The following is a 12,172-nucleotide window of genomic DNA, read 5'->3' as shown; positions in this document are numbered from 1 at the left end:
ATATCTACAACTATTACTGGTCCCTTGGGGCCCAGTGGGTAGAACAGAGTATATCTACAACTATTACAGAATAAAGGCCCCGGTCCCTTGGGGCCCAGAGGGTAGAACAGAGTATATCTACAACTATTACTGGTCCCATGGGGCCCAGCGGGTAGAAAATAGTATATCTACAACTATTACTCATCCCATGGGGCCCAGCGGGTAGAACAGAGTATATCTACAACTATTACTGGTCCCATGGGGCCCAGCGGGAAGAAAATAGTATATCTACAACTATTACTCATCCCTTGGGGCCCAGCGGGTAGAACAGAGTATATCTACAACTATTACTGATTAAAGGTCCCGGTCCCTTGGGACCCAGAGGGTAGAACATGGTGCTTGCAACACCAGGAAGTGAGTTCGATTCCGGCAGGTGACCAGTATGAAAAAGGACGAAAACAATATACACTAAGTCGCTCCGGAGAAGAGCGTCTGTTAAATGACTAAAAATGTAAATGTAAAAGCCAGGCTAAAAAACGTAAACGTTGCCTGTATCTCTTACCTCCAACACATAGCTGTCGTATCGCTTCACGTGACACGTGTGTTTGGCCAAAGCCTTGATCACACACAGCTCCTCCTCTTCCTGCTGCCGGAGGAGGACGGCCGTCGGCACGGCAACGCCATGCACTGTGGCGTTGGCGTAGTCGGCGGCGGTGAGGTTAGCATTAGCGACGGTTGCCGTGGCGTCGGGGGTGTTGGTAGAGTTGTTCCGCAGCGGGTCACATTTAGGATAAGTCTCTCCGTAAAGACAGCGTAACCAATCTCCCATGAACACCGGCAGCAGGTTGATGACGGACTGGGCTCCGTTCTCAGTTTCCGCTACACGCACCTGCCTGAACCTCCCGGTCCACGTCACCTGGAAATTATTTTAAAAAATAAAAAGGTTTTGTTGAAAATGGCACAATATTCCCTTTACATACAGTATAGCTGGTGTCAGCATGTTTAAGTGATGTACCTGGTGTCAGAGAGTACCTGGTGTCAGAGAGTACCTGGTGTCAGAGTGTACCTGGTGTCAGAGAGTACCTGGTGTCAGAGTGTTTAAGTGATGTACCTGGTGTCAGACTGTACCTGGTATCAGAGTGTTTAGTGATGTACCTGGTGTCAGGTGTACCTGGTGTCAGAGTGTTTAAGTTATGTACCTGGTGTCAGAGTGTTTAGTGTACCTGGTGTCAAGTGTACCTGGTGTCAGAGTGTACCTGGTGTCAAGTGTACCTGGTGTCAGAGAGTTTAAGTGTTGTACCTGGTGTCAGAGTGTACCTGGTGTCAGAGAGTTTACCTGGTGTACCTGGTGTCAGAGTGTACCTGGTGTCAGGAGTGTTGGTGTCAGATGTACCTGGTGTCAGAGTGTGTTGTGCCTGCAATTGTCAGAGTGTTTTAAGCATGTACCTGGTGTCAGAGTGTACCTGGTGTCAGAGTGTACCTGGTGTCAGAGTGTACCTGGTGTCAGAGAGTTTAAGTGTTGTACCTGGTGTCAGAGTGTTTAAGTGATGTACCTGGTGTCAGAGTGTACCTGGTGTCAGAGTGTACCTGGTGTCAGAGTGTACCTGGTGTCAGAGTGTTTAAGTGATGTACCTGGTGTCAGAGTGTACCTGGTGTCAGAGTGTACCTGGTGTCAGAGTGTTTAAGTGATGTACCTGGTGTCAGAGTGTACCTGGTGTCAGAGTGTTTAAGTGATGTACCTGGTGTCCGTCCAGGTGTGAACAGAAGATCTGTGTCTGAGCCACACCTTTCACCTTCCAGGCAGGAGGACCACACAGCTGCCCGTACTGTCTCCAGGTCAACGTAGAGTTATACCCCTAAACATCAACATTGCATTTCATTCAATACAACTAAAGGTTAAATAAAATAAAATAAAATATGTAATTAAATCAAATCAAAAATGTAATTTAATGAAATCAGTGGAGTGCATCTCTACACACTTTCCAGTACAAAGCCAAGTACAGCCCTAGTTACCATCCCATCCAGTACAAAGCCAAGTACAGCCCTAGTTACCATCCCATCCAGTACAAAGCCAAGTACAGCCCCAGTTACCATCCCATCCAGTACAAAGCCAAGTACAGCCCCAGTTACCATCCAGTACAAAGCCAAGTACAGCCCCAGTTACCATCCCATCCAGTACAAAGCCAAGTACAGCCCCAGTTACCATCCCATCCAGTACAAAGCCAAGTACAGCCCCAGTTACCATCCCATCCAGTACAAAGCCCCTCCCCCCCTTCCTCTTTACCTGCAGTCCCTCGGAGTGGTACACGTACATCCAGAAGAACAGCATCACCGTGGTGACGCAGCACAGGATGAGCTTGACGGTGCCGCGTTGAGACATGGAGTGGAACACGTCCATGAGAGACAGGCTGAAGCGCGTCCACAGCCTCAGTGTCACCGGCACCGCGCACACGGCCAGCGTCACAATCATCTGACAGAACAACACATAGTGGTATTATAGTGGTATTATAGTGGTGTTATAGTGGTGTTATAGTGGTATTATAGTGGTGTTATAGTGGTGTTATAGTGGTATTATAGTGGTGTTATAGTGGTATTACAGTGGTGTTATAGTGGTATTATAGTGGTATTATAGTAGTGTTATAGTGGTGTTATAGTGGTATTATAGTGGTATTATAGTGGTGTTATAGTGGTATTATAGTGGTGTTATAGTGGTATTATAGTGGTATTATAGTGGTATTATAGTGGTGTTATAGTGGTATTATAGTGGTATTATAGTGGTATTATAGTGGTGTTATAGTGGTATTATAGTGGTATTATAGTGGTGTTATAGTGGTATTATAGTGGTGTTATAGTGGTATTATAGTGGTATTATAGTGGTATAGTGGTATTATAGTGGTATTATAGTGGTGTTATAGTGGTATTATAGTGGTATTATAGTGGTATTATACTGGTATTATAGTGACATTAAAGTGACATTATAGTGGCATTATAGTGGTATTATAGTGGTATAGTGGTATTATAGTGGTATTATACTGGTATTATAGTGACATTAAAGTGACATTATAGTGGCATTATAGTGGTATTATAGTATTATAGTGGTATTATGGTATTATAGTGATATTATAGTAGAATTGTAGTGATATTATAGTGGAATTGTAGGGACATTATAGTGGTATTATAGTGGTATTATAGTGACATTATAGTGGTGTTATAGTGGTGTTATAGTGGTATTATAGTGGTGTTATAGTGGTATTATAGTGGTGTTATAGTGGTGTTATAGTGGTATTATAGTGGTGTTATAGTGGTATTATAGTGGTGTTATAGTGGTATTATAGTGGTATTATAGTGGTATTATAGTGGTGTTATAGTTGTATTATAGTGGTGTTATAGTGGTGTTATAGTGGTATTATAGTGGTATTATAGTGGTATTATAGTGGTATTATAGTGGTATTATAGTGGTATTATAGTGGTATTATAGTGGTGTTATAGTGGTGTTATAGTGGTATTATAGTGGTATTATAGTGGTGTTATAGTGGTATTATAGTGGTATTATAGTGGTGTTATAGTGGTATTATAGTGGTATTATAGTGGTATTATAGTGGTGTTATAGTGGTGTTATAGTGGTATTATAGTGGTATTATAGTGGTATTATAGTGGTGTTATAGTGGTATTATAGTGGTGTTATAGTGGTATTATAGTGGTATTATAGTGGTGTTATAGTGGTATTATAGTGGTATTATAGTGGTATTATAGTGGTATTATAGTGGTATTATAGTGGTATTATAGTGGTGTTATAGTGGTATTATAGTGGTATTATAGTGGTATTATAGTGGTATTATAGTGGTATAGTGGTATTATAGTGGTATTATAGTGGTGTTATAGTGGTATTATAGTGGTATTATAGTGGTATTATACTGGTATTATAGTGACATTAAAGTGACATTATAGTGGCATTATAGTGGTATTATAGTATTATAGTGGTATTATAGTGGTATTATAGTATTATAGTGGTATTATAGTGGTATTATAGTGACATTATAGTGGCATTATAGTGGTATTATAGTGGTATAGTGGTATTATAGTGGTGTTATAGTGGTATTATAGTGGTATTATAGTGGCATTATAGTGGTATTATAGTGGTATAGTGGTATTATAGTGGTGTTATAGTGGTATTATAGTGGTATTATAGTGGTATTATAGTGACATTATAGTGGTATTATAGTGGTATTATAGTGGTATTATACTGGTATTATAGTGACATTAAAGTGACATTATAGTGGTATTATAGTAGAATTGTAGTGATATTATAGTGGAATTGTAGGGACATTATAGTGGTATTATAGTGGTATTATAGTGACATTATAGTGGTGTTATAGTGGTATTATAGTGGTATTATAGTATTATAGTGGTATTATAGTGGTATTATAGTGGTATTATAGTGGTGTTATAGTGGCATTATAGTGGTATTATAGTGGTATTATAGTGGTATTATAGTGGTATTATAGTGGCATTATAGTGGTATTATAGTGGTATTATAGTGGTATTATAGTGGCATTATAGTGGTATTATAGTGGTATTATAGTGGCATTATAGTGGTGTTATAGTGGTGTTATAGTGGTATTATAGTGACATTATAGTGGTATTATAGTGGTGTTATAGTGGTATTATAGTGACATTATAGTGGTGTTATAGTGGTATTATAGTGGTATTATAGTGGCATTATAGTATTATAGTGGTATTATAGTGGTATTATAGTGGTATTATAGTGGCATTATAGTGGTGTTATAGTGGTATTATAGTGGCATTATAGTGACATTATAGTGGCATTATAGTGGTATTATAGTGGTATTATAGTGGTATTATAGTGGTATTATAGTATTATAGTGGTATTATAGTGACATTATAGTGGCATTATGGTGGCATTATAGTGGCATTATGGTGGCATTATAGTGGTATTATAGTGGTATTATAGTATTATAGTGGTATTATAGTGGTGTTATAGTGGTATTATAGTGACATAGTGGTATTATAGTGGTATTATAGTGGTATTATAGTGGTATTATAGTGGCATTATAGTGGTGTTATAGTGGTATTATAGTGGCATTATAGTGACATTATAGTGGCATTATAGTGGTATTATAGTGGCATTATAGTGGTATTATAGTGGTGTTATAGTGGTATTATAGTGGCATTATAGTGGCATTATAGTGGTATTATAGTGGCATTATAGTGGTGTTATAGTGGTATTATAGTGGTATTATAGTGGTATTATAGTGGTATTATAGTGGCATTATAGTGGTGTTATAGTGGTATTATAGTGGTATTATAGTGGCATTATAGTGGTATTATAGTGGCATTATAGTGGTGTTATAGTGGTATTATAGTGGTATTATAGTGGCATTATAGTGGTATTATAGTGGCATTATAGTGGTATTATAGTGGTATTATAGTGGCATTATAGTGGTATTATAGTGGTATTATGTTATTATAGTGGTATTATAGTGGCGTTATAGTGATTTATAGTGGTAGTTTATAGTGGTTATAGTGGTATTATGGTGGTGTTATAGTGGCATTATAGTGGTATTATAGTGGTATTATAGTGGTGTTATAGTGGTGTTATAGTGGCATTATAGTGGTGTTATAGTGGTGTTATAGTGGTTTATTGATAATATAGTGGTATTATAGTGGTATTATAGTGACATTATAGTGGTATTATAGTGGTATTATAGTGGCATTATAGTGATATTATAGTGACATTATAGTGGCATTATAGTGGTATTATGGTATTATAGTGGCATTATAGTGGTGTTATAGTGGTATTATAGTGGCATTATAGTGGTATTATAGTGGCATTATAGTGGTATTATAGTGGTATTATAGTGGCATTATAGTGGCATTATGGTGGCATTATAGTGGTATTATAGTGGTATTATAGTGGCATTATAGTGGTATTATAGTGGTATTATAGTGGTGTTATAGTGGTATTATAGTGGCATTATAGTGGTATTATAGTGGTATTATAGTGCATTATAGTGGTATTATAGTGGTATTATAGTGGTGATAGTGGTATTATAGTGGCATTATAGTGGCATTATAGTGGTATTATAGTGGCATTATAGTGGCATTATAGTGGTATTATAGTGGTATTATAGTGGTATTATAGTAGTATGTATATTGGTATTATAGTGGTATTATAGTGGTATTATAGTGGTATTATAGTGGTATTATAGTGGCATTATAGTGGTATTATAGTGGTATTATAGTGGCATTATAGTGGCATTATGGTGGCATTATAGTGGTATTATAGTGGTATTATAGTGGCATTATAGTGGTATTATAGTGGTATTATAGTGGTGTTATAGTGGTATTATAGTGGCATTATAGTGGTATTATAGTGGTATTATAGTATTATAGTGGTATAATAGTGGTATTATAGTGGTATTATAGTGGTATTATAGTGGTATTATAGTGGCATTATAGTGGTGTTATAGTGGTATTATAGTGGCATTATAGTGGTATTATAGTGGTGTTATAGTGGTATTATAGTGGCATTGTGGTATTATAGTGGTATTATAGTGATATTGTGGTATTATAGTGTGTTGATTTGTGTATTTTGTAACCTGACCTCACTAAATGAAACCAATGCAAATGGACAATAAAGTTATGGTATCGCCATGGGAACACAACAATAAAGTTATGGTATCGCCATGGGAACACAACAATAAAGTTATGGTATCGCCATGGGAACACAACAATAAGTTATGGTATCGCCATGGGAACACAGCAATAAGTTATGGTATCGCCATGGGAACACAACAATAAGTTATGGTATCGCCATGGGAACACAACATTAACTTATGGTATCGTCATGGGAACACAACAGAAACAATCCCCATCGTGTTTTTAAACTGTATGTACTGCGTGCATGTCTCTTTAAAACTGCCGACCAATCATCACCTTGGTGAGCTCCAGCTCCAGGAACCATTTGACCAGCTGGATGAGGACCATGGCAGCCAGTCCCACAGCCAGCACGGGCAAGGCAAACAGGAACAGGAAGTAGCCAACGCAGGTCCGGATGAGCCCCACGGGGGAAGAGTTTTGGAGCAGCACCACAGAGAACTCACACCACAGGAAGCAGACCAAGTAGGGGACCAGGAAACAGTAGGTCCCACGGAAACCACGCTGCCTAGCCATACTGGGGAGGAGGGGGGTGTAGGGAGGAGGAGAGAGGTGAAGGAGAGAGGAGAGAGGGGGTGAAGGGGTGGGTGAGAAGATAGAGGAGAGAAGGGGGCAGGGGGGGAAAGTAGGGGAGGTGAGGAGAGAGGGGTGGAAGGGGGAGTAGGGGAGGTGAGGAGAGCAGGGGGGTGAGAGAGAGCAGGGGAGTGAGGTGAGCAGGGGGAAGGGGGTGTAGGGGTTGTGGGAGGAGAGGAGGAAGAGGGAGGGGTAGTGAGAGAGGAGAGGAGGAAGAGGGAGGGGGTGGAGAGGGAGAGGAGAGGAGGAAGAGGGAGGGGTGGAAGGGAGAGGGAGAGGGAGGGAGGAGAGAGAGGAGTGGGGGTGGGGTAGAGAGGGAGGAGGAGAGGAGAGGGGGGAGTAGGGGTGGTGAGGAGAGGGGTGAGAGGGGGAGTAGAGAGTGAGGTGATGAGAGAGGGAGAGGTAGGGAGGAGAAACCAACATGTTACGGTGAGGCCGTAAACAGCATATTTTGGCCTGGATGACTTAGGCTTTTCAGCGACAACATTCTAACGGAAAATGACTCTCGCTCCTCTTCCTATATGGAGTAGAAAGCTCACATGGGAACATGTGAACGTTCACAAACCTTGCCCTTGTCGAACACATCAGATGTGAAAATGTATCCATTTTCCACTTAGCAGACATTCAGGAGAGACTCAGAGCTGGTAGGGATGCCCGTTCAAGGCACATCAACAGATTTTCCACTTGTGCAGACATTCAGAGAGACTTCCAGGAGCAGGTAGGGATGCCTTGCTCACGGGCACATCAACAGATTTTCAACTTGTCAGCTCAGGGATTCGATCCAGCTACCTTTTGAGGTTGATGGACAAGAGTCCAGCCGCTAGGCCATAACGCCCATATTTCACAGTGCTCACCTGAAGAACAGGAAGTGCAGAGGTAGAGGTACTGACCTGTAGAACAGGAAGTAGAGAGAGGTACTGACCTGAAGAACAGGTAGTAGAGGTAGAGGTAGAACAGGAACTGAGGTACTGACCTGAAGAACAGGAAGTAGAGAGAGGTATGACCTGAAGAACAGGTAGTAGAGGTACTGGTACTGACCTGAAGAACAGGAAGTAGAGTAGAGGTACTGAATTGAAGAACAGGAAGTAGAGGTAGAGGTACTGACCTGAAGAACAGGAGGTAGAGACCTGACCTGAAGAACAGGAAGTAGAGTAGAGGTACTGAACTGAAGAACAGAAGTAGAGGAGGTACTGACCTGAAGAACAGGAAGTAGAGGTAGAGGTACTGACCTTGACCTGAAGAACAGGTAGTAGAGGTAGAGGAACAGGAAGTAGAGGTAGAGGTACTGACCTGAAGAACAGGAAGTAGAGGTAGAGGTACTGGGACCTGAAGAACAGGAAGTAGAGGTAGAGGTACTGACCTGTAGAACAGGAAGTAGAGGTAGAGGTACTGACCTGCAGAACAGTTAGAGGTAGAGGTAAGTAGAACAGGAAGTAGAGGTAGAGGTACTGACCTGAAGAAGAGGAAGTAGAGATAGAGGTCTAGCAGGCATGGCAGACTGATCTTCATCACCACTGAGTCCCCTAGTGGCAGGGTAGTGAAGGTGTGGCTCAGCATCCTCAGCAGAACAGCACCTGGGGCAGGAGACTGGTCAGGGAACACAAAGACGCTGCCACCACAGACAGAACCAGACACAGGACCAGCAGTAATATGTGTTATAATATATATATGGTCACTGGTCTAAAGTAGTGCACTTATATAGGGAATAGGCCTCTGTCTGGTGTAGTGCAATTATATAGGGAATATGGTGCCATAGGGCTCTGGTTTAAAGTAGTGCACTATATAGGATTAGGGTGCCGTTTGGCCTGTGTCTGACCTCAGTGATGAGCTGCCTGCTTGCGTGAGGTGGCGCCCGAGGGACTCAGGCTCTTGTAGCTGACCACCGTGAACAAGATGGCTACCGTGGACAGCTCCGAGCAGGGGATCCATCCTATAACACAGACACACACTGGTTAGCCTCTTATAGACACACTACACACACACACACACACACACACCACACACACACACCTTTACTCAGCGATGGGGAAGGAGAAGACGATGAACAACACCGATATCAGGAAGTAGAGGTAGGGTTCTAGATTGTTCCAGCCGAGGTTAGACTCTGCTTGCTCCACGTCCAGGCCAGGCTCAAACCTGGTCAGCAGGGTTGTTAGGGCACTGAAGTTCTCCCACGCCTGGAGAGGAGGAGGAGGAGGAGGAAGACAAAGAAGAAGATGAGAGAAGAGAAGAGAAGAGGGAGAGGAGAAGAGAGAGAGGTAATGTTAGTTTGAGTGAGAGTGAGAGGGTGGTCGTTAGGTCGAGGAGAGTGAGAGGGCATAATGTTAGTTTGAGGAGAGGAGAGGAGAGGAGAAGAGAGGAGAGTGTAATAAGGTTTGAGGAGAGAGAGGTCGTTAGCTGATCTGTACCTGCTGTTCTGGAAGATGCGTAGCGTGCAGATCACCATGGAGATGAAGGAGAGGTAGAAGACGAGGAGTGGGATGAAGAAGGCAAACAGGTCAACGGTCAGATTACTGATGATGAAGAAGAAGATGAGTGCGTTGACGTGGTGCGTGGGGATCACCGTGCTCAGCCATTGGACGCCGGCGCGAGACGCCCAATCAATGAGCTGATCCTTCACCTCGATGACCGCAGTGATAGGGTACTGCAACACCTGGAGATGGAGAGGGAGGAGGGGTGAGAGAGGAGAGAGGAAGGAGGGAGGGGTGAGGGAGGGAGGGAGGCAGGGAGAGGGGAGGAGGGAGGGGAGGGAGGGAGGAGGGAGGGTGAGGGAGGGAGTAATGGTTAGGGAGGGAGGGGTGAGGGAAGGGTGAGTATTTGAACCAATTTTGAAGAGATGTTAGCTGATTGGGTGTAATGTCATACTAACCAGGAAGTGTCGTCTGGTGTCCGTCAACATGTCACTCCGACCCATCCCCCACACTCCCTTCTGAGGCTTCTTGGGGACCAGGCCACTCTGCTTAATGTACAAACGCACACACACAACAGGAACACACACACACAGGAGCACGTATACACACACACACACACACACCAGGAACACACACACACAGGAGCACGTATACACACACAAACACACCAGGAACACACACACACAGGAGCACGTATACACACACACACACACACACACACACACACACAGGAGCACATATATACACACACACAGGAGCACACAACAGGAACACACACTCATAGGAGCACATATACACACACACACACACACACACACACACGCACACACACACACACAGGAGCACGTATACACACACACATACACACCAGGAACACACACACATAGGAGCACATATATACACACACACACACACAGGAGCATGTATACACACACACACCAGGAACACACACACAGGAGCACGTATAGCACACACACACACACCAGGAACACACACACACACGAGCACATACACACACACACACACACACACAGGAGCACGTACACTACACACACTCTTTATTCAAAAAGGTCAGCTGTAGGGTAATTTAGGATGCTGACCAGCTGTAGTGTCATTATGATGCTGACTAGATGTAGTGTCATTTAGGATGCTGACTAGATGTAGTGTCATTAGGATGCTGACTAGATGTAGTGTCATTTAGGATGCTGACTAGATGTAGTGTCATTATGATGCTGACTAGATGTAGTGTCATTTAGGATGCTGACTAGATGTAGTGTCATTTAGGATGCTGACTAGATGTAGGGTCATTTAGGATGCTGACTAGATGTAGTGTCATTTAGGATGCTGACTAGATGTAGTGTCATTTAGGATGCTGACTAGATGTAGTGTCATTAGGATGCTGACCAGCTGTAGTGTCATTTAGGATGCTGACTAGATTTAGTGTCATTAGGATGCTGACCAGCTGTAGTGTCATTTAGGATGCTGACTAGATTTAGTGTCATTAGGATGCTGACCAGCTGTAGTGTCATTTAGGATGCTGACTAGATGTAGTGTCAGTTAGGATGCTGACCAGATGTAGTGTCATTTAGGATGCTGACTAGATGTAGTGTCATTTAGGATGCTGACTAGATGTAGTGTCATTTAGGATGCTGACTAGATGTAGTGTCATTTAGGATGCTGACTAGATGTAGTGTCATTTAGGATGCTGACTAGATGTAGTTTTTCTCCAGAGGCCTGTTGTGCTCTGACTCACTCTGTGTGTGTGTGTGTGTGTGTGTGTGTGTGTGTGTGTGTGTGTGTGTGTGTGTGTGTGTGTGTGTGTGTGTGTGTGTTGTACCTTCTCTCCAGAGGTTTGTGAAGGGCCCTGGCTCTGGGTAGAGCCGGCGCTGGGGGCCATGCCCTGGGTATACCTCTTAGTGATCTCTACAAAGTCATCCAGGTCAACAAACTGACCAGCTATATAGAGAGAGGGAGAAGAGGGGGAGAGAGAGACGAGGGGAGAGAGAGTAGGGGGTAGAGGGGAGAGAGAGGGGGGTAGAGGGGAGAGAGAGAGAGTGGGTTAGAGGGGAGAGAGAGAGAGGGGGTAGAGGGGAGAGAGAGGAGAGTGGGAAGAGGGGAGAGAGAAAGAGGGGGTAGAGGGGAGAGAGAGAGAGAGGGGGTAGAGGGAGAGATAGAGAGAAGGGGGTAGAAAGGGGGTAGAGGGGAGAGAGAAAGGGGGTAGAGGGGAGAGATAAAGGGGGTAGATGGGAGAGGGGGTAGAGGGGGAGAGGGGAGAGAGAGAGAGACAGAGAGAGACAGAGAGAAAGGGAGAGAGAGAGAGACAGAGAGAGAAAGGGGGAGATAGAGATAAGTCATTCAATCTTCACTTCTCTCTCTCCTTGAGCACACAACACCCACACACACTTACCTCTCCAGTGACCATGTTCTCCAGGACTTTCTGGGTTTGGTCCGTGGTGGCGCCACCTGTTGGCCGACATTACAGAGTCACTTACACTTAAAGGTGCAACACAGAACGCTCTGGAAAACATAGT

General features: G+C 43.2%; 1 pseudogene; it reads right to left on the bottom strand.

The window, feature by feature from the left end:
- Window positions 1-541: 541 nt before the first annotated feature.
- LOC135566398 (wolframin-like) lies at window positions 542-12,104 on the bottom strand (annotated as a pseudogene).
- Between the last annotated feature and the right edge of the window lie 68 nt (window positions 12,105-12,172).

The sequence above is a fragment of the Oncorhynchus nerka genome, unplaced genomic scaffold (genome assembly GCF_034236695.1).
Source record: "Oncorhynchus nerka isolate Pitt River unplaced genomic scaffold, Oner_Uvic_2.0 unplaced_scaffold_5188, whole genome shotgun sequence".
NCBI lineage: Eukaryota > Metazoa > Chordata > Actinopteri > Salmoniformes > Salmonidae > Oncorhynchus > Oncorhynchus nerka.
Note: the sequence above shows the minus strand (reverse complement) of the source record. Positions and strands in the feature narration are given on the sequence as shown.